The sequence below is a fragment of the Bos indicus x Bos taurus genome, chromosome X, assembly GCF_003369695.1.
Source record: "Bos indicus x Bos taurus breed Angus x Brahman F1 hybrid chromosome X, Bos_hybrid_MaternalHap_v2.0, whole genome shotgun sequence".
In the NCBI taxonomy this organism is placed as follows: Eukaryota; Metazoa; Chordata; class Mammalia; order Artiodactyla; family Bovidae; genus Bos; species Bos indicus x Bos taurus.
Window position 1 is genome coordinate 81,470,739 of NC_040105.1, and position 27,603 is coordinate 81,498,341.

General features: G+C 35.8%; 1 protein-coding gene and 1 non-coding gene across 2 annotated transcripts in view; both read right to left on the reverse strand.

The window, feature by feature from the left end:
• The window catches only part of HTR2C (5-hydroxytryptamine receptor 2C), a 347,792-nt gene that overhangs the window by 289,173 nt on the left and 31,016 nt on the right, over positions 1–27,603 (reverse strand). The window contains exon 2 of the mRNA XM_027534545.1: positions 24,099–24,159. The gene's annotated coding sequence lies outside the window, so the exon portion shown is untranslated. The remainder of the gene's footprint in view (positions 1–24,098; positions 24,160–27,603) is intronic.
• Positions 6,367–6,495, reverse strand: LOC113888289. The gene has a single exon (XR_003509925.1). It is a non-coding gene; the product is annotated as a small nucleolar RNA SNORA35 (small nucleolar RNA).

A 27,603-nucleotide genomic window follows, 5' to 3' on the forward strand; every position in this document is an offset into this window, starting at 1 on the left:
AGGGGACCTGGGTTCAATCCCTGGGTTGAGAAGATCCCCTGGATAAGGAAATGGCAACCCACTCCAGTATCCTTGCCTGGAAAATCTCATGGACAGACGAGCCTGGTGGGCTGCAATCCATGGGGTTCCAAAGAGTCGGGCACAACTGAGCGACTAACACTTACTTAGTACATTTACAGATTTAAATGTATAGGAGTATGTATTTCTGAAGAAAAATTCACTGATAATTTAAATTTTCAATGGGACTACCTGGAGAGCTATTATAAATTTCTTAAGACTTGGAATTCACTTGGAACATTTTCCTGAAAGGACTTCAGTTTTCTGTTCCATGCATGCTAAGCTGCTAGCCTGCATGCATGCTAAGTCACTTCAGTCATATCTGACTCTTGGCAACCCTATGGACTATATGCCACCAGGCTCCTCTGTCCATGGGATTCTCCAGGCAAGAATACTGGAGTGAGTTGCAATTTCTTTCTTCAAGGGATCGAACCTGCATCTCTTACATCTCCTGCATTGGCAGGTGGGTTCTTTACCAGTAGCACCACCTGGGAAGCCCTAACCATGCAAAAATAAGGGGAAACCCCTTATAGCAATGTTTGCACCATTCTATGTGTAAAGTTACAATATGGAGAAAATAAATATCCTCAGTTCTAAATTCAATAATTTGCTTTCCTTGCAGCAGTCATTTATGATCAAACGTCTATTATAGCTCCTCTTTCTTCTTTTACTTCTGTTTTTCATTCAACTATTCTTTATAAAATCTTGACTTCTCTCTGTTTCATCCCCTCCCACTGCAACCATGACCACCACTAACAATACTGAAGGCAAACAGGCGAACTTGCAGCTAGATTTAAATATATTCTGGCATTTCTACCAAAAACAATTTGTCTTTGTTTTATGACCTGCCAAACATAAATGAACTAAGTAACAACTTTAAAGTTATTACTATCTGATCTTGTATTTTATATCTACTATCTGAAGAGTCTCAGATTTATTTTTGGATAGTATTCCACAATTTTAAAGACAGAATAAATATTAGATCAGTAAAAAAATTTTCTCTTGCTCCTTGGATTCTTTTTAGACTAGATTTACCTCCAGCTTCTCAAATTAATGGGGCGGAGCATCCATGTGCAGAAGGGATGTATAATCCATTCTGATGATTTAGGACCACTTTCCCCTCTCCTTGCAATAGGAAACACTGTCAAAGGAACTGGGCCTACAGCCTTGAACCTGCTGGATTCACAGAAGACATATCAGCCTCCTTGAGTTGGTAGAGTACTTTGTTCAGTTGCTACAACTTTCTCTCCAGAGAGCATCATCTGTCCTTATAGATTAGAACTGGGAACAGAGCAAGCTCTCTGATATCAGAATGGGGAATAGGCCTGCCTCAGTTGTGAGAAGTGACAAAGGAGACCGGTGCATGGGATCCAGTTTTGCCAGCTGAGCTGATCGGAGACTTGATTACTGGTAGCACAAGAGCAGTTTTCACACTATGAAAATATGCAATACCAGCTTCTCCTGGAAGGGTCCCCAGCCATTCTGGGATTGCATCATTATCAGAAGGAAAGAAAATATGGCCTGAATCCAATTAGGAAATAAAGGAATTTGCTGGGAAAAGTTTCAAGTCAACTTAACAAATGTTTGCTGGTTTGGGTTCACTTACCAGCAATAAATACTTTTTTGACAGAGAAGAAGCACACGATCCCAAGCTGTTTAACAACAATGTCCCTGGAAACACAGGTGATGGGAGTCATTGCTATGGAAGTAGAGCAGGAAAGGAACTTTAGAAATTCTTTCCATAGTCCTTAGTAGAGTCCCTTGCCCAAAGTAATCTCACCATAAACTGAGGAATGGATGAATCTAATTTGCTCCTTTTTTTTTTTTTTTTTTTTACAGGTGAAGGAAATAAAGCCAAAGGGAAGAAGCAATTTACTCAGTAACATAAAGTTGACCAGTGGCAAAGCCAGGATAAAAGACCAGAATTTCTAAGTCCTTAGTGATTGTTCTTTCTACCACACTCTTCTTTGTATTCTGTCATTTTCACTGTTGATTGATCAGCAGTGAACTGTAATCATCTCCATCCCTAGAACTTTGTCCATGTGACTTCATGCCTGCAAGGTCTCTAATAGAGCAACTGCTTAAACTAGCCTCAACAGCTCTAATCCACATCCACTTATCTATCTGAGTTCCCACAGTACTTATTGCCTGTACCACATATTTAGAATTTTAATGCAAAGAAATATGGATTATTTTGCAATAATTATGTATAAATTTCTTTTGTTATTAATAAGTTTGTATGCTCCTCTGGGTAAGAGACATTTGCTTATAGTTCTTTCACATATGTCAGCATCTAACTCTTAGGTTTGTATGGGTGCAGAAAAAAATAGAATAAGCATGTAACTTAGCTCCAAACAGGGACACTTTTGAATGTCAAAGAAAGTATTTATATTTGCTTAATAAGTGTAAACTGTAGCTATACTGGACAAACTGGAAAATATGGTCTCCCTAACAGCAGTCGATGACTTGCTCAACACACGTTCAATTAGAATCAGTCATTGATGATTGTGCAATTGTCCAACTATGGGACATATAGTTTACATTATTACACTGAGTGGAATTATTTCTACAGTAGTAATCACTGAAAAATCATGAACATTGTGGAATTCTATTTACTGAATAAGTATACATATGTGTTATTTATAAGTTATGAATATGTCCACAAAATATTCATTTGTTGCCTTAAAGTTGTAAGGATAAAGTTAAATGGAAAATTTCTGTTGGTCGAGTTTTAATCATTTCCATATTGAACATGTGAACTGAGTGAAAAAAAATGACATTCTAATTCTTTCCTGATGGTAAAATATGAAATCTGATGGCTTTCATGTTGGGTAGGTGAGGCAGGATGCTGTTAGGAGCTATGGACAAAAAGGCCTAAATTGGAAGTTTAAAAATAGATTTAAATGTAAACACTCTATTCAAAAATGTCAAGACACATAGTGATTCTTTTGGGATAAAATATGGAGACATTAATAATGGAAACAAAGTCCATGATAAATTTATATACAACAAATGACTGACTAAAATTTTATAGCATTTACCCACCATCACACTATATATTAACTTAATGAAATAAATCTTTACTTTGATGTGTTAAGAAATAAACAAGTTTTTTGATACAATTTTCAAAATGTAAATATGTATTTTTCTCTTCAGATATGTAATGGTTCCAGACATCCCAAACAGAACAGTCAATAATTTTGATTTATTAATATTTCCAAATTAGAGGTTTAGTTATAAAAATTCCCTGCAGCAGAATGAATATTAAGCAGCTTGAACAATGGCAGTTACACCATCTGCTTCAGATAGAAATTTGCTGTCTTGACAGTAACAAAGGACAAATAGGCAAAACAGATAACATCAGGCCAGCAAGAGGGTAAATGCAACACGGGAAGCAGCATTTCCTAGATAAATTGCATTTCCTTTTGAATACTACAGTCTATACTAAAGAACACTTCATTCAACTGTAAGCAGATGTTTATCAAAGAGAATTCATACTCTTTATCACAAAAATTGCTTTATATTATGAGATAATCTAAATAATCATACTTTTCAATCCTCAAAATTTTTAATGAAATTAAAGTACACAAGCAAGAAAAGAAAATAATTACATGGGAAACAAAATAGCATGTTGCCCTTAGGAAAAATTCTGAGAAGAGACATTATATTGACAGATTCTCATCTACCCACATGGACTTCCAAGACAAGACCCTAGATTACACTGTTTTAGGAAACTAAGTTTTAAAAATCTATTTATGTCAGAGAGTGTTTTGCCTATGTAAGAAACGAGTTGCCAGTCCAGGTTCGATACACGATACTGGATGCTTGGGGCTAGTGCACTGGGACGACCCAGAGGGATGGTATGGGGAGGGAGGAGGGAGGAGGGTTCAGGATGGGGAACACATGTATACCTGTGGCGGATTCATTTTGATATTTGGCAAAACTAATACAATTATGTAAAGTTTAAAAATAAAATAAAATTTAAAAAAATAAATAAATAAAAATCTATTTAAAAGACTGTCTCCCCACATCCTGTTATCAGTGTAATATCTGTGTATATGTCTGGGGAGGTGTAGTGAAAGTCACTCAGTTGTGTCTGACTCTTTGTGACCCCATGGACTATATAGTCCATGGAATTCTCCAGGCCAGAATACTGGAGTGGGTAGCTTTTCTCTTCTCCAGGGGATCTTCCCAACCCAGGGACTGAACCCAGGTCTCCCACATTGCAGGTGGATTCTTTACCAGCTGAGCCACCAGGGAAGCCCAAGTATACTGGAGTGGCTAGCCTATACCTTCTCCAGTCAATCTTCCTGACCCAGGAATTGAACCAGGGTCTCCTGCATTGCAGGCAGATTTTTCACCAGCTGAGCTACCACGAAAGCCTGGGGAAGTGTGGAGGGATGTTCAAATAGCATTTGTTCTGCATTAAAATAATAAGGGGAAAATAAAACTTACCATTGTCACACATTAATTCACAAGGTTAGTAGATCATATGAATATCTTGCCATATGTCTAAGAATTTTATTTTCATTTTTTTAAAAGAGGCCAATTTCTGGAATCTCAGAAAAAGGAAATTTACATAAAGGCACATGGCCCATTTTCTCCTTCCATTTTGTATCACTCACATAGTTGATGTTCAGATTTGTTTCATCTTTGGTTCAGTAGTGGCAGTAAAGATGACAGTTGAAAGACAGTTGAAAGAAAATTTAAAATACATACAATATGAAAAGTCAATTCCTTCCAATTTTCAGAAAAAAAATGTGTCATAGTTTTTATTTGGTCTTGTATTTCAGTCAATAAGGATTTATTTGTGCTGAGTCGCTTCAGTCGTGTCTGACTTTTTGTGATCCCATGGACTGCTGCCCACCAGACTCCTCTGACCATGGAATTTTCCAGGCAAGAATACTGGAGTGGGTTGCCATTTCCTACTCCAGGGGATCTTCCCAACCTGGGGATTGAACCCGCATTTCTTACATCTCCTGCATTGTCAGGTAGGTTCTTTATCACTAGCACCACCTGAGAAACCCTCATCTGAAGTTTTAAATTTAAATAAAAAGATTGATTAAGTTCAACATGTATTTTTCACTGATACATTTCATCTCAATTGTATGAAAATAGTAAAATTATAATGAGCTGCAAGTTTTGTACATTATTTTACAGTGTTGGTCTAATTATGAAAATGTTGTCATGACCTAAGGTTAGACCTGTAAGCCCAATGTCCCTGATGGTTGAGGATGCTAAAGACATTTCCTAAGAAGGCAAGTTACCTTCCACAATTTTAATACACACAAAAAATATGATGTCTTACTTCAAAATACTCAGTTAAGTAACTTACCATGAATTCATCTCTCACAAACTAATCTTTCCTGGATTTTAAATGAGTTTTCAGTTTATGTTTTACTTGCCACAGAAAATAGTGCCATATTTATGTGGTACTAAAACAGGGTGTTTAATTTTCTAGATCTTTCTTCAAGTCCTGGTTATAAGAATTAATGAGTGATTTCACAGGTAACTTAAGTGAATTTTTCTGTCAGTATTTATTGAGCTTCTACTTAATGCAAGTTACAGGGCTAGGGGCTACAGTAAATACTAAGACGTATGAGAATATAGGGTCTTTGCTTTCAAAGAGCTAACAACTTAGCTCATAACAACATAAATGAGTACAAAAAAGTGGGAAACTGGTTATTGCCAAATGATGGGGATTTGAGTATTCAAAGATATTATGAAGGAAAGAAGGGGCTAGGAATGGGTCCTGAGCATAGATCTAAATTACAAGAAATAGAGAAGAAATTCTGTCAGCACTAGGCTTAAGCAGACTTTTACACTATCTGCAGGGAATGAAGAGGCAGGGGAAGGCTAGTTTGTCAGGAAACTGGTAAGGATATGGGGCAAATAAAATACACAGGAGCCCAAATTTGTAAGATAATTATAATCTCAATTTTGTCACATCAAGAGGAGAGAACAATTTCTCTCTCCTGTCCTAGCACTTAATGGGCAATTTGCCAGGGAATTTAAATAAATTTATCTTGTAATGTTGTCACCATGAGAATCTTAGATCATTCCAGTACTGTCAAGCTTATTTTATGTACTTTGGACACTGAGTCTTTGAGGGTTAATGTGAATTGCTAAGAGCTACACAGCTAGTAATTATGATGATAATAAACAATAATGGTGACAACATTTATTGAGCACCTGCTATTAAGCTGATTTAGACATAGTCACTGTTATCTGGTAGTAGAAGATACTGAGCTGCTTGCTTGATCTCTCCACCTCCTCACTTTTCTTCAGCAGGGTCCCAGGACCCTGGAGATGTGTACCCACCTGCATGCAGGAGTAGCCTACAGTGTGACTCTCCCAGCTTTCCAGAGGGATTTATTTTTGCACTGTTCTACGCCCAGTTGGTCAAGGAGGAGCCCAGTGGGTCATTTGCCAGTGCTGTTGACAGTGGAGCTAGGGTTGGGACCCTGTGTTTTATGCCGAAGGACCAGCTTGAAAGAGGGTGTGGATAGGAGACCTGGAATATTGCAGGATCCATTGCTTCATTCCATCAGCATGATGACCACACATGGGTCAGCTTCAGTTGAAAGAAATGTGAGCTTAGAATCAAGCAGATCTGGGTTCAGAATCCAGGAACTAGCCCTAGAACCTTGGAAACTTGCTAAAGCCCTCTTGGCTTGTGTTCCCTTATATGTTAAATGGGGCCAATAATAACCACTTCATTGCCTGTTAACTCTTGGGAGAGTTAGCAGAAATAACTTGTAGAGTCCAGTCCAGTACCTGACATTACGTGTTTTCAGTGAAAGTCAAAGTTGCTCAGTCATGTCCGACACTTTGTGACCACATGGACTATACAATCCATGGAATTCTCCAGGCTAGAATACTGGAATGGGTAGCCTTTCCCTTCTCTAGGGGATCTTCCCAACCCAGGGATTGAACCCAGGTCTCCTGCATTGCAGGTGGATTCTTTACCATCTGAGCTATCAGGGAAGCCCAGATGTTCAATAAATAACAGTTGTTGTCACAAATGAATGTCTCCCGTGTCACCAATGGCAATTCTCTTTCAAACTACCAGAAATTAGTTAAAATTTTTTGGACTTTTTTTTAGTTGATAATTCTACATTTTCTACTTGTCTTTTAATTTTTTTACAAAAAGCCAAGTTGCTTTACATTGGACCACCAGGGAAATCCCTATACCTAATTGTTTATGTTGGCTTAAATGTTGAATATGACTGTTTAAAGTTGCCTAAAGTTTCCTGATGAGAATTTGTAGATCATTACTTTGAAATTATGTAAAAGACAAAGACACATTTTTTCCTATGCATTTGGAGGGAACTCATTCTCCCAAGTATACAAAACAGAAAACTGTCCATTTTCTGCACCTCCCATTTTTTCTCCTGGTTGTGACTAAAAATTTATCACTTGAAGCAGACATTGGAAAATAATCATTACTACTTCTTTCATTATTTGCTTCATGAAGTTATTGACAAAATTCTATGAACCAAGCCCTAGTCTAAATGTATAATGTTCCTATTTTTAAAAAGCCTATCTCTTCTAGTTTTTCCCTAGCTTATGCTGCCTTACCAAATGATGCCCCATTTGGTAGCTTGGGAGCTCAGCCATTCTAGACTTTGAGAAATAATCTGACTGTAAGTGCATAGTGTTAATCACTCAGTTGTGTCCAGCTCTTTGTGACCCCAGGGACTGCTGCCCACCAGGCTCCTCTTTCCATAGGATTTTCCAGGCAAGGATACTGGAGTGGGTTGCCAACTCCTTCTCCAGGGGATCTTCCTAACCCAGGGATCGAACCTAGGTCTCCTGCACTGCAGGTGGATTTTTTACCATCTGAGCTATGAAGGAAGCCCATAAGTGCATAATGAAAGTGAAAGTGAAGTCGCTTGGTCGTGTCTGACTCTTCTTGACCCCATGAACTGTAGCCTATCAGGATCCTCCGTCCATGGGATTTTCCAAGCAAGAGTACTGGAGTGGGTTGCCATTTCCTTCTCCAGGGGATCTTCCTGACCCAGGGATTGAACCTGGGTCTCCTGCATTGTAGGCAGATGCTTTACCATCTGAGCCACCAGGGAAGTCCCCATAAGTGCATAAGACTGGATTAATTATAACCATTGGTATGTGAATCACCATTATCATTTCAGCAAACATGGCTCCATTGGTAAAATTGGTTAATCAATCAAAAACTAAAACAATATATTGTATACACATTGTGAATATTCAGTTTTAGGAGATAATGCCAACTTTTCCATCAAGTAGTTGTACAATGTATACTTCTGCTAGTAATGCATAGTTGTTGATCTACATTCCCTCAAATGCCTGGTTCTTTCAAACTTTAAAAATGTTATCAGTACAGAAGGTATAAAAAGTTCGATTTCCTTCTTGCCTGCCCTCCCTGGATAAGGAAGTTCCATTACGGAAGTTGAGGTTTAGAACTTTTCCTACATACCTGAAACCAAATGGAATCAAATACATGAACATTCTCAGCAAAATGAGAATTACTGGTGATATTCTAGGCCTGTTGTGGTGAAAGGTTTTTAAAATTGAGGAGGAAGAAAACAATTTAAAAATAAGCAGTACCCAATTTAAGAGCTGAACTCCAAGAGTTGGTGATGGACAGGGAGGCCTGGCATGTTGCGATTCAGGGGGTCGCGAAGAATCGGACACGACTGAGCGACTGATATGATCTGATCTGAATTTAAGAGCAGAAGACAAAGTGTACTCCAAAATTTACAGTGCAGTGAGGCTTATCTGTGACTCATAAAGAACATATTTTCCTGCCTAAAATTCTAGAATAATGGCAAATTGAAATATGAATTTGCACTTGTTTCTGTTTTTCCAGTAAAGGATACTTATTTCTAAACTGTTGGTTAACCTGTTAGAATATAGATACTCTCTTCAATGTGCTATTTGATGGATATAAACATAAAAACATGGAAAATAACATGAGACAAACTATTAATTATGGGTTCTAACAAATCACATTTTGTTCAGAAGACTATTCATTTGTGAAGTTGTGGTCCCATTTCATTCATCATGTCAAAAATATGTGTTCATTATACCACAATTTTGAAAAGTTGTTGCAGTTTCCCATAGTAACTGTTTTATATATAAGTATGATTGCAGTAGCCTTAATGCTAAATTATAATATTACTTTCAATATACATACTCATAAAAATGCAATGCTGTAGTAGAGATAATTCACCTAAAAGAAATGTAGTCAAGGTTTTTATGGCTGATTTATGTTGATGTTTGACAGAAACCAACAAAATTCTGTAAAGCAAATATCTTTCAATTAAAAAATAAATTTAAAATTAAAAAAAAATTTAGTCAAGATTTTTACTTCATCAGTGGCAGCCATCCTGTGTCATTATTGACTAACCATGTCCCAGTAAAATCATGTATTTACTTAGCATTAATTTGGGCTTTCCTGGGTGGCTCAGACGGTAAAGAATCTGCCTGCAGTGCAAGAGACCCAGGTTCAATCCCTGGGTCAGGAAGATCCCCAGGAGAAGAGACTGCTACCCCCTCCAGGATTCTTGCCTGGAGAACTCCATGGACAGAGGAGCCTGGTGGGCTACAGTCCATGTCATTGCAAAGAATTGGACATGACTCAGTGACTTTCACACTTGGCATTAATTGCAACAATATAATTCAATACCCTTGTTTTTGTGGAAGAGAAGCATGTCTAAACAAGCAAAAGTTCTTTAGTATAAAGCTATGAAGATTAAAAAAAAATAAACCTTTTCTTAGCATAAGATAGATACTACTTGAATACTGCTCCTAAAAGGAGTCCAAACTCACACTATTTAAATATTTACTTAAAATCTGGGGATATACAAAGCATTAGAGAAACATTTCTGCTGAAAAGTTAACTCCTGGCATTATTAAAATCTTGATATTCTGAATCATAACTAATTGGTGGAGACAAGTGAGCCAAAATTGTTTTCATAATCCAACAAACATTCAAAATTTTACCTTCATTCTTCAGGGTCATAAGGGTGAGCAACTAGGCACTGTAGTCTTTAAGAAGCAGATCTATCAGCTTTACTTTCAGACTGGCACTACTATCTAATGATAAGTTACTCTCTCCATGGTCAGTAAAGATTTTTTCTCAAGATAACTGTATATTGGACAGAAAAGCAAAATGCCTCTCTTTTGCTTCCTTTTACTAATATCTGTCTCAAGAATTTAATCACTCAACCAGCAGATATTTACGGGGTGCCTACTATGTACAAGATATATAATTATGTGAATGCCTGGATAAGGCCTAAGAGACAAAAAGACTGCTTAATGAGATGGAAGAGTTCATGATGGCAAATTTGTATTTAATTTGTCCCAACTTGTAAGGTCACTTCTTGAAGATTATGAAATGCTAAAATGCAGGCTTCATTGATTCCTCCCCTTTATATCTATATAATCTTCATGGCTCAGAGCATACAATTTGGCTTTTTGTAACATTCTGCCTTTTTTGTTTGTTTTACCATAATTAGTTTTATCTCATCAATAGGATTATGAACAGAGATGTCATAGAGCCTACCTAAGAGTTATCTGTCACTTCCATAATTCCTGGCATAGTGCCAATCATATAGTAATTCTCCATAATTATTTTTGTTGATTAATCTAATATTCAAGTTTATATTATCAAAATAACTTAATCCATGTATTCTTTATTCTAACCTCCAGAGATTCAAATGAGAGGGAAAAGGATAAGATTTAGTGTTATCACCATCGACTACTAGTTCTGGACTCTGCTACTAGTCAAATGTTTACAGCAAATTGTGTGAAAACTGAGTAATTTACATCTATAAGCATCATTCTTTTCCTGTGACAGGGGTATTTTGGTATGTAAATTGTAGTGTTTTGCTTCTTAAAACTAGGTTACATCATTTTTAGTTCTAATGCAAACTTAATGCACTACTTATTAATATGAAGAGTCAAAAATAATGATCTTGGATTTATATATTTTTCCAAAAAAATAAACTGAGAACTTTATGTTCTCTGGGGCATGATATCATAAAGTATAATTAAGGCAGAACTACTGGATCTGTATTCTGCCAATTCCTGCTATCCAAATTGCCACTGACCTTCCCCTGAAGGCCTTAGAGCCCAGCTATTCTTTTCTTTTCCTCTAATTCAGTGGATATCCCTTCTCACAGCTATAACTCTACCATAGGGATCTCAACCGGATAATTGTGGAAAAGGAGTAAAAAAAATTTTTGTAATAATTTTTTAAAATTCAATGTTGGATAGCAAACATAGCAAAAGTTGTCTGGAAATAAGTCATATATAAGTGTAAAATACATTTGCTTTGGTGCCTCCCTTGGGAATTTAACATATAAATCAATTACCTAAGCTTATGAATTATTGAGAAGTGATGATCTTAACTTTTCCCAAAATGTTGTCTGGATAGTAAATGGGACATTACATAAATGACCAGATTTTTAAAGTTGTGGCTTGGAAAGAATTTCATCCCACCAGAGTCCCAAACAACGGAAAGCAACTCTAACATGACATGACTCTATACCACCTGGTGGTAGGGGATGTTTGTTACAGGTGTAGTAATTGGAAGGCACAATACCAAAGCATCAGAACTGTAAGACAAAGATGAGTGATGCAGTCCCATATTTCTCAGTAGTTACAGGAGTTTCTCTTTGGAAGAGCTGCTATAAGTATTATCAAAACCCCTTAGTCAGCACCTTCCTCTATCATTTCCATGTTGCTTTCACTTGATGTATCCCACATTATTTCATTACTGTGTGTGGAGATCAAACCAGTCAATCCTAAAGGAAATCAACCTGATTATTCATTGGAAGGACTGATGCTGAAGCTGAAGCTCCAATAGTTTGGCCACCTGATGTGAAAAGCCAACTCATTCAAAAAGACCCAGATGCTGGGAAAGGTTGAGGGCAGGAGAAGTGGGTGACAGGATGAGATGGTTGGATGGTTGGATGGTATCATTGACTCAATGGACATGAGTTTGAGCAAACTCCAAGAGATGGTAAAGGACAGGGAAGCCTGGCATGCTGCAGTCCATGCGGTCACAAAGAGTTGGACATGACTGAGCAACTGAATGACAACAACAATCCAATAAGGTCACAGGCCCCATCAGCTCTGCTTCATTCAGTACTTTCCAGTCTTTTCATGAAGTCATCCCCCCGTCCAAACACACTTGAAGTGTTCCTTCTCCTGCCCTTGCCACGCTCTAAATTCAACTCCATATTCATTGCTGGATTCAGAGGTCACTTCTTATACTTTATTACAACACAAGCAAATCTTACCCATTCTTCATTTCTTTTCCCTCATCGACTTTATAGCTTGCTTTCCCTGAGCTATCTTTCCAATGATCAGCTGTCAAGGAAAAAAAGTTTCCCCATAGAATCTCTCTTTAAAAATGTACTTTTTAACATTAATTAAATTATGATGTTAAAATTGTATCTCAATTTTAAATATAGCATCAGAAAGGGAAGTGAACTAGAGACACATTTCTAGAAGAAGGAAAGTGATGTCTTTGTATTGACAGGTAAATCAGAGATGGGAAAAGGGCTATCTACAGTGGAGGACAACTGAGATGGAAGTGAAAGCCACAGAAAAACTTCCTACCCATCTGCCTACTAGATATCACCCAATTGACATCTTAGAAGCAACTCAAATCCAACATGTCTGAACTAAACTTATCTCTGTCCCTTTCCACAAACAAAACTTCTCCTCCTCCTCCTCTATACCCTATCTCAGCAAAAAGTATCTCATATCACTAACTGGTCAAGCCAGAGATTTGAGAGTCATTCTTGAATCTTCCTTCTCTCTTACTGTTCAAAATCACCAAGTCCTGCCCCTCATATAGGACAAGTATTATCGGTTCCCACCACCCCATTCCACCATGTTGTCTGGACATGCTGTCTTCATTTCCTTACATCTAAACCCTCTCCAATCTGGCTTGTCTCCACTGCTACACAAAAACTCTTATTAAGATCAGCAATAACTTGCATGGTACCCAAACCAACAAATTTATGATCTCATAAATTAAAGTTCTAGCAAGAAACAGAATTTACTTACAAATTCCATATATACTTGAAAAATTCACTTCTATAAGAAAGTTTAATCCATTAATTATAATCCATTATTTATAATCCCCTGCACCAAATTCTTTTCTAGAGCTGGAACAAACTGTAGAACTGATGGATTTGGCTCTCCTGTCCTTACCAGAAAGAAGAAGTACTTTCTAGTTCTGCCTTTATTGGACAAATTTAGAGAACACACTGAAATTTTAGGTTTCTTTTGGATGCTAGAGATACTTGGTCATTTTTTTTTTTTTTTCCTTTTTAGAATCAGAGGTTACTGTTAGCCAATAACATAAAAATCTGTTAGTAAACTGAAATTTTGGCTTGCACTTTAAAGGCATCAGGAGAGCCAAATTCATCAAAATGAATATTAAATGAAGAAAAGCACCAAGGAGCGAACAGTGTAAGGAAGGTGAGCTGCACTTAACTGTTAGCACATCAAGTACCAATTTTAAATATAATACTAAGAAATAAAGTGTAATAAAGACTAATTCATTTATGTTTTTATATCCAGCAGAACATTATGTGTTTTATTAAAATGAATTTGCAGAGATAAGTATATATCCAATTTAAAGGAAGCTTTCTTTGCAGAAATCTAAAGATATAAAAAAAATAATAATGGACATGAGTCATTCACACTTTCATCCAACATTTATTGAACACATTTATTGAGCAATTCTGCATTATCAGTAAACATTAATTGAACTGTTAAATGACAATGTTTAAACTGGGGCACAAAAGAATGAATTATACTATTTCAAAAGCATTATGAATAATAATACTTTGTTAAATACACAAATACTTTGGAAATATTTGTACCAGTCCTCAGAGATACAAACTTAGGTAGTAGATGGAACAGGAAAAAAGCTCAGAAACTTTGAAGTGTGCACTAAATATTTTAACCATAAACTCTCTTAACCTCCTGATGCCGGGCACTTAAACCAAATTCATTTTCTAGTCAAACATTGATTTCTGAGAACAAATTGTCAACTTCTTTATCCAGGGGCACACTACTAAATAATCAGAAGTAGCAGTATCTACTGCTTTGTTTCTCCTCACTTAAAAATAAAAAGTATCCTTCAAGAGAAAAGTTCATACAGTTTTGACATTTACTAATTGGCTTTTAAATGCTAGAAACTTTAAGTGGGTTCTTGCATGTAATCCATCTGACAAATTTATATCATGCTGACTTCCATGTTGTTGAGCTAGACAGGGTTTAGAGGAGATAAGAAAATGGCAATAACACTAATAACAATAATATCAAGGAAAGCAACAGTAGCTAATTTTTCTCTAGCATTTGATAGATGCTAGATTGCTGGGTTGATATAGTAGCAATTTTTCTTAGGCAAGTCCCTAGGACTCAAAAGAGACTTTGGATAACTCAATTAAAACTCGAGACCTCATATATTAAGTACGGATAATAATAACCACTTTCATTGGAATGTGAAAATAAAATGGAATCATTTGTATAATTTTTAGCACATTGCCTGACATTGGGTAGTGTTTGTTCAATAAATGATAGCTTATAACTATGTATAACATCTCTCCTCATTTGCTGGGAAACTTGGTCACAGGTCCTTTGATTGTTAAACTTACAATTCCCTGTCTCTACATTTGCTATTCTCCTAACTTAGATTAATAAAGCCATGTTGCCTTTCCTCTCATGGTTAGTCAGTATTTGAAAATTACCTAAAATTTTCTGATCAAAATTTGCACTGTCCTTTCAGTGTGGAAAAATGAAAACTCTCCCTTTGCTGTGCCTTCCATTTTTTACCCTTGAGTTATGACTAAGTCCAGAGAAGGCAATGGCACCCCACTCCAGTATTCTTGCCTGGAAAACCCATGGATGGAGGAGCCTGGTGGGCTACAGTCCATGGGGTCGGTAGGAGTCGGACACGACTGAGCGACTTCACTTTCACTTTTCACTTTCACGCATTGGAGAAGGAAATGGCAACCCACTCAAGTGTTCTTGCCTGGAGAATCCCAGGGATGGCGGAGCCTGGTGGGCTGCCATCTCTAGGGTCACACAGAGTCAGACAAGACTGCAGCGACTTAGCAGCAGCAGTATGACTAAGTCACAGATACTAGTAGATGCACTCCCTATTTTTGGGGAAATCTAGGTAAATAAGTGGTAGTAAAAATTCCCCATTTGTTAGCTTGTTGGGAGAATTTTTTTAAAATCCTGAAGTCTCTTGTTAATAATAATAAGTTCCTAGTGAATCTTATTTCACTTGTATTCCCGATCCTGAACCCTCCTCCCTCCTCCCTCCCCATACCATCCCTAGCATGCCAATGAAACACAACTTTAAGACAATTGGACAGAGTCCTTTTGGGAGGGGTAACATGGGAAATGGAAAGACAGAGGACGAGAAAGAATTCCAAAAAGTATTGGGATTGAGTTAGTTTTGTACTTGATATTCCATCTTTCGTAATTCTCAACTCTTGTTTTTGTAATATTTCATAATATTACTCCACTGACACTACCACAGAAGTAATAAAAACATCTTCTATAAAACCTATATGCTCATTGTGCCTTTCATCGTGCAAGCCTACTTCAGCAAAGTTTATCAGATACTGAGACATTGGTAGAGACCATCTTTTTAATCTTCAGCCCTCAGTTCTTACTTGGCTTACCTTTTGAGTCTGTTGTGTGCTTTAACAGTGGACCAATGGCTTGCCTGCCTTGCTCTATCTAGTTACTCCTATCACTATTCATCAATGAATTGCAAACTCTGATCAATTACATCAATGTTTCCACAAAGCTTTCAAATGAGAACAGTCTGCAGTCAATTGCAGGGAGTCCTGACCTTTCAAATGCATTTTGTTCTGATTTCCTTAATCATTTCTATTCTCTTTCTCCCTCCCAGGGCACCAGTCTTCTCTTGAAATTCCAAAATGTGAAACTTAATAGCATCCCCCGCCCCCCACTTCTCATTCTGCTCACGTGACACCATTACTCACTAAAATCAGATAGTATTTAAACACGCATATAAGGAATCCCCATTTACTTTGCACTTTTTCCACTCAGACAGGCTTGTTTTCTTGCAACACTCCTGTGCTTTTACTTTAGAAACCACTAATGATGTTGCTGTATCTCTCTTTTACAACTTCCCACTTCTCTATCCAGAAAACCATTACTTCTTCAAGGCCTAGCCAGTGTTTCCTACAGAACCTATCTTACCACATACCTTCAGCCTGTTGACTTAAAAAAGACGCACAATAGGAGAGTTGTGAGTTAAGTTTTATTTGGAGCAAAATGAGGACTATAAGCCCAGGAGACAGCATTTCAGATAGCTCTGAGAAACTGCTCCAAAGAGGTAGCGGGGAAGATCAGTATATATGTGATTTTGGTGAAGGAGGAATACATGCAGTCAAGCACTGCTTGACTGTATTTTTGCAGGAGGTTTTTGCTAGTCATGAGAAGCAGATGTCACCATGAAGGAATTTAGTGCTTTTCTAGACATAAGGAGATGCAAGAATTGGGGTCATAAAATCAGCTTCTGAAAACCTCTTAGCTCTCTGAAAACCTGTTCTACCAGTTTTTCCAGAGCACAGAGTGCCTGATTTCTGATCTCCACTCTGAACTCCCTTCAGTGAGTGCTGAAAATCAGCAGCTGAGGCAGCACATGATTTAATCCTTGTAGAGGCAGACGGCAAGTGCTAATTTGTAGTTGACAAGCCTCACACAAAGTTATCCATTGGTACTTTATGAACGAGTGGAGTGGTCAGCAGACGACAGATTATTTTTTATGGCCCATGAGCTAAGAATGGCATTTACATTTTTATATGGTTCTGAAAATTTTTTAAAAGAATAATACATAATACTAAGTGAAAAGTGTATGGATTCAAATTTCAGCTTTTATAAAGTTTTCTTTGAACCCAGCCACACTCATATGCATTTGGGTATATGTTGTCTCTGGCTGACTTCAAGCTACAACAGCAGAGCTGAAAAGTTGCAAGAGACCATATGGTCCACAACATCAAAAATATTTACTACCTGCCTGTTTACATAAAAAATTTGTTGACTCCATCTCTGTTACCTTGCTGCACCAAATGTAGGCCAGCAGCATCAACATCACCTGGGAGCCTGTTAGAAATGCAAACTCTCTGGCTCCTTCCCAGATCTACTGATTAGATTTACTGATCCTTAAATGGATGCCCAGATGATTCTATCCACAGCAATTTCTGCAAAACATTGCTCTGGCTCTCATCATGCTGTCTTAAAATTGTCAATATTTTAAAAGATAAAAAAATGGAAACATGACTATGCTGTTAAAAATGTATGAGTTATGGGTGCTGCTGCTACTGCTAAGTTGCTTCAGTCATGTCCGACTCTGTGCGACCCCATAGACGGCAGCCCACCAGGCTCCCCCGTCCCTGGGATTCTCCAGGCAAGAACACTGGAGTGGGTTGCCATTTCCTTTTCCAAAGCATGAAAGTGAAAAGTGAAAGTGAAGTCGCTCAGTCATGTCCAACTCTTCACCACCCCATGGGCTGCAGCCTACCAGGCTCCTCGGTCCATGGGATTTTCCAGGCAAGAGTATTGGAGTGGGGTGCCATCACCTTCTCCAATGAGTTTTGGTAGATGTATATAATTTAAAACAAATTTTGGGCCATTGATAGATAGTGCAGTGCAAGATAGTACAATTCAGTGGAATAAAACTACAGTGTGAGACTAAAGCAGAAATAAGAAAGCTTGGTTAGCCAGGAGGAAATATGAACCAAGAGTTAGACCACTTGACAATGTACTCATTTAGTAACACCACATTTCAATTATATTTATATATATTCCATATATTCATATAATCAATGATTATTCATAATTAAATTCAATATATATTGAATAGTCTATTTAAAATTAATTTTTGTTGAAGTATATTGATTTACAATATTGCATTAATTTCTGCTGTACAGCAAAGTGACTCAGTTATACACATATATACATTATTTTTTATATTCTTTTGCATTATGGTTTATCCCAGAATGTTAAATATATTTCCCTGTGCTATACAGTAGGACCTTGTTGTTTATCCATTCTATATGTAATAGTGTACACCTACTAACCCCAAACTCCCAGTCCATCCCTGCCCAAACTCCTAATCTTTTTTTAATGTGTAAGCCTCATTAGCAATAATCCTTAATACTTTACAGGTTATCATATAATTCATTTGCCATAAATTTTAATTTTCTTATTTAATAATGCATAGCAGTGATATGATTTAGTTATGTGAATATGAAGTTCTTGGTGCATGAAACAGGGTAAGAGAGACCTATTCAATATCCCTGTTGGACCAATCAACAATTCATATGTGGCATCAGGCATTTACAAGTGTCAGCTGATTGTATAGCTAATATTACATTTAAAGTCATGGCAATACTTTTATTATTGTATTTATCAAAGTTAGTTGATAGCTCACATCTGCAACCCTATGGTAAGGCCATAGTAACTGAGGGATCTAATTTTTCACCAGGATGCAATATTTATAACTAACACTAGTTACCACCAGGGGGAGTAGAAAAATCCTCTGCAATTGAACAGCCACATATTAACCACTTCAAAAGGTTAAACAAATGACTTTTTAAGAGATAATGCCTATTTGTTCATTCAGTTAGTCAGTCAATGAATTGTTGCTGAATCATATGCTGGGAACTGTGCTAGATACTAAAAATATAATATCGAGCAAGCAAATAACAGTCCCTGATTTTATGGAGTTTACATCTAATGGAGGACATGGCAGTCCTCAGCTAATTACAAACATAAATGTATAATTATGGACTGAGATAAGTGGTATGGTAGAAAGTTATACAGAGTTATCTATGAGGGTATTTAACAGAGGAAGGTGACTTAGTCTTGGGAGGTAAGGTAGGCAGGAAGTCTTCCCTATTCCCAGAAAGAAATATCTTTCAGGTTACGTTTCAAATGCTTAATAGAAGTTATCTGGTGATGTGTTAGGAAAGGTGGGAAATGCAAGGTTTGCACAAAAGAAGAGAAAGAATGATGAGTTCAAGGAACTGGAAGTATACCATGTAGCTGAAGCAGGAGGAGGCAAGAGGAAAGGGTAAAATATGATGCTGAAGAAGTTGACAGGGGCCAGATCAGGTGGTCTCCTATAAACCATGATAAAGATATGGGTCTTTATCCTAAGAGAAAGAAGAATTGGGAGAATGAATTTGGGAATGCAAATATATAATTCAGTGCAGATTAGTTAGAAGCCTATCCCAGTACTGAGACAAAACATGATAGAAAGCCAAACTGGTGTGATGATGATAGAAATGGAGTGAAGACATTTAGGAGCTAAAGCTGACAGGAGTTAGTGATGAATTTGGTTATGGGACATAAGGGATAGGAAGATGTGTAAGGATGGCTGACAGTTTCTTGCCTAATCCAACTATTTAAGTGATAGTGCCATTAGCTATGATGCTAAGAAACTTGCAACACATTGAGAGTATGTTCTCACATAATCAAAACCCTGTGAAGTCAAGGGGAATATTCAATGGAATGCCAGTTAATTATATACAGGTTTTGATGAATATACCACAACTATTTGATTTTCATATGTTCTTATTGTCTTATTAGTTTAGTACTAGTTTATTAGTATCTCTAAATATGCAAATAAAGATATTTAATTTTGAGAAAGCTAAATGAATGACCGTACCTAGATTGGCAAAGAAGGAATATTTCAGAAAGCAGTTGGTAGCAAGCTAACCTATGCAGTGTATTACTTGTCTAGATCACGTGTTTAATTTTGGTGGAGGTAAAGTAATTTTTAAATAAGATTAAAATGTAATAGAACCATGACTCAATACACAAATATTCATTTCACACAACACATAAAAACTTCCACTCCACTAAAATATCTAATTTGATTTTTCTTAAATGTGGTATTACTTAAATTAGAGCAATATGTACTAAATACTTTAAGAGTGAAATTAAAAAATCAACATTTTTTATGTCATAAACTCTTAGACCACAATGTCCTCTATATGACATGTACTAATCTGTTTGCTGTAGTTACTTAAGTTATTCCCATATTTTATATTTAAGGAGGTGTGAATGTTTTAAAAGTGTATACTTTAAAGGTGTAAGCATACTTTGAAAGCCATATATCCAAAGACAGAAAACATACATGTGAAATTATTTTACTATTATTATCGAGTATGGATGGAAATATAATTCTCCTTTGAAACTGCTTGGCTACTAACCTTTCCAAAATAAAGTCATTTTCACTTTTGAAAAGTTGACATAGCTTAGGATGTGTACGTTCTAAACTATGTTGTCAGCCTTTGTGGATTTTGGTGCAGGCTACTTAGAGTGAAAAATACATATAGTATGTAGTTTTTCAAGTTATCAATTGGTTAAATTTGATTATTAAAATCAATAAATATTTCATTAAGTAGTTAATGCCATATTTTTCACTTTAATTATTATAAAACACCACTTAATTTTTTTAATATTAATAAAAGTAAAAACTGTGTGACATGTGGAATTCTCTTATAAAGGCTATAGTTTTCCTATGTTTTAAATGTGTAGATATATCCATTTACTGAAAATCATGCCCAATTGATCACCTCTCTTCTAAAAGTGACATTATTTTACCACTATTAGTTCAATAGTTATTATTAAATTCATTATTGAATATATTATTAAATGCATATTATGTGCAAGATACTATGTTAGTTTCTGTAGGTGATATAAAAGGCATTTACTCTACACAGGACACATTATATTCTGTTACTTCACACTCAATTCTGTACACTTTTCATGGGTTTTGATTAAGTATTATTTACTTTAACCGAATGAAGAGTTGAAGAGTGATAAAACATACTTATTTTATTAAATCCAAGAAATTAAACTCTTTGGGAATAAAACAAATACAATACACTGCAAAGTAAAATACTGGAACTGTCTATCAATATTGGCAATAGTTAATTTTTGTTATAGTTTAAGTTTTAATTTATTATTAATTTTTATTAGAGAAAATATTGCATAATAGTTTTATATCATAGAACTCCTATTGAAAATAATTCTAAGTGAATTTGTATTTATTTGTAGCAACAGAAGGCCACATCAATAAAAGTTTAAAAAAAAAAATTCTTAAATTGTTAATATATGTGTCAAGAGAGTGACAAGTATAAATCCTGTCATGACAGCATAGAATCAATGTATGTACATCATTTCTTCATTACATTAGCATTTTCTGTGAAGAAGCTTTAAATGCTGATATGGCTTTACAGAAAAAAAGATAATGTTTACCTTTGGTACTTACTGATATTACAAACCTATCCAGCTCGGGAGAAGCACAGTTGTCCAGCTGATCATTTTTCACAGGAGACATTGAATACATTACCTAAATTATTACCTTGACTATGATATATATATTTCATGGTAATATAAGTAGGACTTTAGGAAAGATTTTATTAAATTTGAATGATAGCTGGAAACAAATCAGGTCAACTGACATTTTTTTTTTTAAATCAATCGACTCTTATATAACTTAAAATAGCCACAGAAATCACCAGGTACCCAACATTTTAAAGAATTGGAGACTATCAGGTTGTGAATGTATTTATATACATTATACATTATAATATAACTCTTGGTATTCTTCTATATACAGTGAGAATTAACACATTTAATACTAACAAAATTATTTACCATAAATAACCAGTCTCTAATTAGGTTGGTTATACATATATTTTTCACGTCACTAACATGCCCTGACAAAGCCAGCCTTTCGGAGAAGTGAAGTAGGCAACAACCATGTAAGTGAGATTTGAGGTATGTTTTCTCTTTCAGCCCATCAATAAATTTAGCAGTTGGAGCCACATTTTCAGTGTTAAAACATGTCTCTCTGGATGGGATCTGAGTTATTAGGTATTGCCACCATAGGGTGAATTTGTGTGTTAAATCTTCTGGATCAAAGCAAGATGCCAGCAGGTGTGTGTACAGAGAGGGTTGGGGTGCGCATGCCTGGAAGAAGAGCCAGGAGCGATCATAATAGAGACAGTATGGTAAGAATGGAATAGTACTGAAACGGAGATACATTTTTAGTCTTAATGTCACCTTCTGCTAAGGGTGACTTTGGTCTCTGCTACCTTGATCTTTACTTTGTCCTGAGGCAAGGCTTATGAGGCCATTGATTTATGTGAGATGGCCTTGTGTGAGCACAGTTTGAAGCTTGAGAATGTAAACTTACCTGCATGTGTACCTTAACCTATTTCTCCAACAGTGAAAACATCGGCAGGCAAACTCAGATCTTCACAAACTTAAAATGAGTGACTTCCTGTGCACTGCCAGGACAGCTGCTGGGGCTCTTTCAAATTTTACATATTACACTTTTTGAATGTCAATTTTTCCTCTATGGAAAGCTGGCTTTCAGTAACTTTCCAATACATATTAAACAAAGGAAGTAAAACCTTTGTCATCATCATAAGTGAAAGTCGTTAAAAAACAAGCAAGGCAATTTAATGGTTGCCATTCTGACTACTGGTACATTTTACTACAGTAATTTTGGTGCAACTGTCTGGATGTAAAAATCACCATTTTCTTCTTTTATTTCTTGATTATCAATAATGTATACAACAGACATTCCCAACCGTATTCCATTTCCAATCTCTCTCCAATTTTGATAGAGTTCTACTCTCCACTTTATTTTTGTATTATTTAATTTCATTTATATAATGATAAAAGAGTTTTTTAAAAAAATTTTTTGTCAAAGAGAGCTAACCTCTATGATTGTATCTGTTCTTCCCCCAAAACTACCATTCTAAAAATATTTTGTGGTATTAAATATATGTGTAGGACTCTAAGAACAATTAAATTTAATTGAGAATCCCCTATTTAGTCTGGAGTTTAAAATGAGGGACCACATATTGACCCACCTTACCTAACTTGTAATATATTTATCCAATCAAATCATCATGCTCAGGAAGTCTATAGAATGCAGAGTGGCCCATTCTGTGTGTATGTATGCTTAGTCCCTCAGTCATGTCCAACTCTTTGTGACCCCATGGACTGCAGCCCGCCAGGTTCCTCTGTTCTTGGGATTCTCCAGACAAGAATACTGGAGTGGGTCATGCCATTTCCTACTCCAGGAGATCTTCCTGACCCAGGGATCGAATCCGCATCTCTTGTGTCCTACATTGGCAGGCAGATTCTTTACCACTAGTGAAATGTGGTAAGCCCCATAAAATAGCATGAAAGAAAACAAGAAAGTGTTAGTTGCTTGATTGTATCTGACTTGTGGGACTCTTTGTGACCCCATGGACTAACCCACCAGGCTCCTCTGTCCATGGAATTTCCCAGGCAAGAATACTGGAGTGGGCTGCCATTCTCTTCTCCAGGGGATCTTCTGACCTGGGTATTGAACCCAAGTCTCCTGCATTGCAGGTGGAGTCTTTACCTTCTGAGCCACCAGGGAAGCCTAGCCCATTCTCTAGAAGAGTTTTTTCAGCATTTATAACTTGATATCCCCTTTTGAGAAACAAAAGTTCAAAGCCTTTGCTCTTACTCCTCCTGAAATTTTCAGGTCACTCCACCAAGAATTTTCAAGAGCTTTGTTTTCTAAAATTTATTATAAGAAAATGATAGCTGGATTCTGTATGCCCCAATGTTGGATATTAAGACTTTGTTTAAGGAGAAAACATAATATTTACATTTTGTCTTCACTAACTTAATTGTTCTTATGTTATTTTCTATTTGTTTAATATAAACTCTGATGGTGATTAACACTTTGGTAAGGGTGTCTGTTCAACACATTATTTGATAATAAGATAGACTGAAACCATTTTTTTTAGGTTGCATTAAAATGTTATTTACCAGTTAAATAATATTCTTTAGATGACACTAATGGCAAATGTTTTACTAGTTCAGAGGTAGGTCTAAATAGGCTAAATAATAGGAATCACCTAAATATAATGGTTGAATATTATTGCAAATAGTATTTGGGGCATGTTTATGGGAATACTTACATTATTTTTGAAGGATGGTGAACATTGGCCTACAGATGCTCATGGATATTGGCTGGTAACCCTAAAAGGAAACATTTTAAAAAATGCAGTAAGAACTCTATAAGTAAGGCAACTATTCATGCTATTCACATATAAAGTGTTAACTGGAAAGTAATGAGGCTGATATCCATTAGTGCCAGAATAAAGACAGCTTCATTTATACTAAATGAATTAAAAAAAAAAAAAAAACAAGCATTAGTATAGCATGTACATCAGTGTCAGTCCTTCAGTTAAAGAAGAAATTAAATATCAATTAATGTATAAATGAATCAGCAAAATTCTAAGCCAAATATTAAGTTAAAACATCATTTTATATAAAATAATTACAGATCAGTAGTACTTAAGTGCTAGCTATGTTACCCATATGTATTAAAACAATACTGAAAGCTGGAAAGGGAAATAACATTTGAAAAATCACCATTTCCATATTAGTTATCTTAAAAGTATCAATTGACAGTATGTATTTTGAGATGTGGAAACAAAATTAAAACAAACATTAGCTAGCTACATCTCTGCAGTAGAACAAATAACTTTGGTGTAACAACATTAATATTTAACATGTTTTAAGCATACAGAGTTTCCCAGAGCATACTAAACATGACCCCAAAGTTTTAAATACAAAATATAAAGCTGTGGAACAGACTCAGAACCCCAGAGTTGGTATAAAGATTCGTTTAAGTTGAAGTTATTTTGAGATTCAATATATGCAGGAAAAAAGCCACCTGGGAGCTTCCCTTATCTGACTAAAAACAACAACTTCTGGGAAATGAGGCTATGATAAACCGCCACTCCAAGGGAGTTTTATGGCTCTTGAAGATGGAAAGATCACTCATACCTGTATAGACAAACATTACCACAATCTTATCTCCTGTCTGTTCTCCTAAAAACCCATTTGTCGTTCCTAATGAAACCTATTTGTTTTTTTCCATAGAAGCAATTCCTTACCCTTCCCCTTTCCCTACTAAATTAGGTATTTATGCCTTTAACTTGAACCATTCAACAAGCCAGCTGCTTTCTTTTGCGGCTTTATATGCATATGAAATAAACCTTTTACTTCTTTTAATCTCGCCTTTGTCAGTTTAATTTGCAGGCCTCATTTCCTGAACCCAAGAGGGTAGAAGGAAATGTTTTCCTCTGCTACAAAGCTAATTCTTTCATTGAACTAAGTAAGTAAAATAATATGCTGTAAAGACCATTTCTCCTGTGGTGAGAAATACATATGAAATGTTAATTACCATACTATTTGAAACATTAAAATATTTTATTAGCTCATAATCATCAATATAAATTAGCATGCTTAAAGCATAGTATATAATATTTTTGTGATAAAATTTAAAGCCACAATTTAAATAATTTAATGTAACTACCCCTTTAATCATCCAAGATACAATGGACCATAAGAACAAATTGTTATATTTTTCATTCCTATAACAGTAAATAAAAATAATTGTTCTGAATTCAAAGTTGTAAAAAACAACTTGGATGAAACTTTGCTGTTTTACTCTAACTTTCAGAAAATACATTTAATGTTATAAATTTAAAAATTGAACTAGTATTTTTTATTTCTTTCACAGCTCCAAGTAGCACAAAGATTTATTGAAATAACTATGTGATAACACACAATCACACTAAACCTCTATTTTAATGAAATGGTAGAGGACTTATAGTATATAAAAACAATTTCTTCAGGAAAAGGAATGCAGAACTGGTTCTACCTAGAATGTTTCAAGAAGCAGAAGTACAAAATTAGTAGCAATCTTGGAGCAATGGTGAGACTCCATGCTTGATGAAGAAGTTGATGGCCAAGTTATTAGTCTATACAATAAAAATTTTACATAGCAATGCTGAAAAGCATAAAACCTTTTAATACACGGTAATGACATGTTCTACCTGCTGTAGAACACACTTAATTTCACTATCCTGTACAAGTTACCCTTGCAGGGACTAAGACATTTGTGGTCAGAAGGGAACTGCTGCCCATGGAATTACAGCCTCCTAGTGTTAACTGTGACTATTGCAGTCAGAACAATGTGAGCTGTGATTGTGGTTATGCCATTTATTTGTGCAGGATTTATTTATTTCAAATTCCCACCCCACCCCTTGAGGAAAGATTGATATATCTCATAATGAAGCATTTCTACTCATTCATAAAAACAATATGATAGAACAATTTCTTCAAAATCTGTTAACTGAAAATATACTTTCTGGTGTTTGTAAAATGTTAGTGTACATGCCTTAAATTTTAATTAATTTTGAAGAAATCTGGAATACCCTAGGGGAAATTAAATCTTTTTCTCAATTTCTGTGTCTCTTCAGCCCTACTTGATTTGCTCCTCCCCCACAACCACAACATTCTTTATATTGTTTTGCATCTATCACACACTCTCCTTTCCCAGCCTTTTTCTCTCATTTATACATGTCTGAGATATATTTTCTGTTCTTTTTTATTTATTTTTATTTGGAGGATAATTACTTGACAATATTGTGTTGGTTTCTGCCATATATCAACATGAATCAGACATAAAAGTATACACCTTTCTTCCCTCTTGAACCTCCCTCCCACCTCCCACCCCATTCCACCCCTCTAGATTGTCACAAAGCACCAGATTTGAGGTACCTGTGTCATACAGCAAATTTCCACTGGCTATTTATTTTACATATGGTGATGTATGTTTCAGTGATACTCTCCTAATGTTCTGTCATTTTAAGTTTCTATCCATCTTACTGAATAGTTCTTTTTTTTTTTAATTTCCTCCTGATTTTTATAGATTTTTCTCTTTTGCAGGCTACTGACTCTAGATAGAAAAGAAAGCTACTTCTGACCACAAACTCACTCTGCATATCAATCCAAACACTATACAATTTCCTCCCACAAAAATAGCATAGGATATTTTTGAATCTCTTATATGCAATCCTATTGCCTCCTAGGCTATTTATAATTGCTTTGAAAAATGACATTAAAGGTAATTTTGTGATTGTTCAATCTGGCTTTTCCTACAAAAAGTATTGTTATTTTGATTTCAGCCTGCCCTGAAAAACGATATTACAAAATGGTGGTTTCAATTCAAATTGTACTTTAAAAGTCCTAAGAACTAAATGAGAATTTAATGGATTTGCTGTTTTATTTTCCCTCAGTTGAAATAATGGGGGAAAAGTAGGCATTTAGAGTACAGTGTCTATCAAAGAAATGCCTATCTTAATGTGGCTAAAAGTCATCACTAAAATTCTAGTACTCAGTCCTGAGTTGGATGAGGAAATGCTAACATTACAAAAGAGCTGAATGTACTTCTTCAGAATAACGTGGATAGTCCACATTTAAAAATAAAGAGTCGTTTTTCAGGATTAAAACATGACCACATTTAAACCAAAATGTACCCTTTATTGCCCACTTTGACATTTAAAAAATTCAATGAAGCATAATTTACATGTAATAGAATGCAAATATTTAAAGTATAGTCCAGTTTTG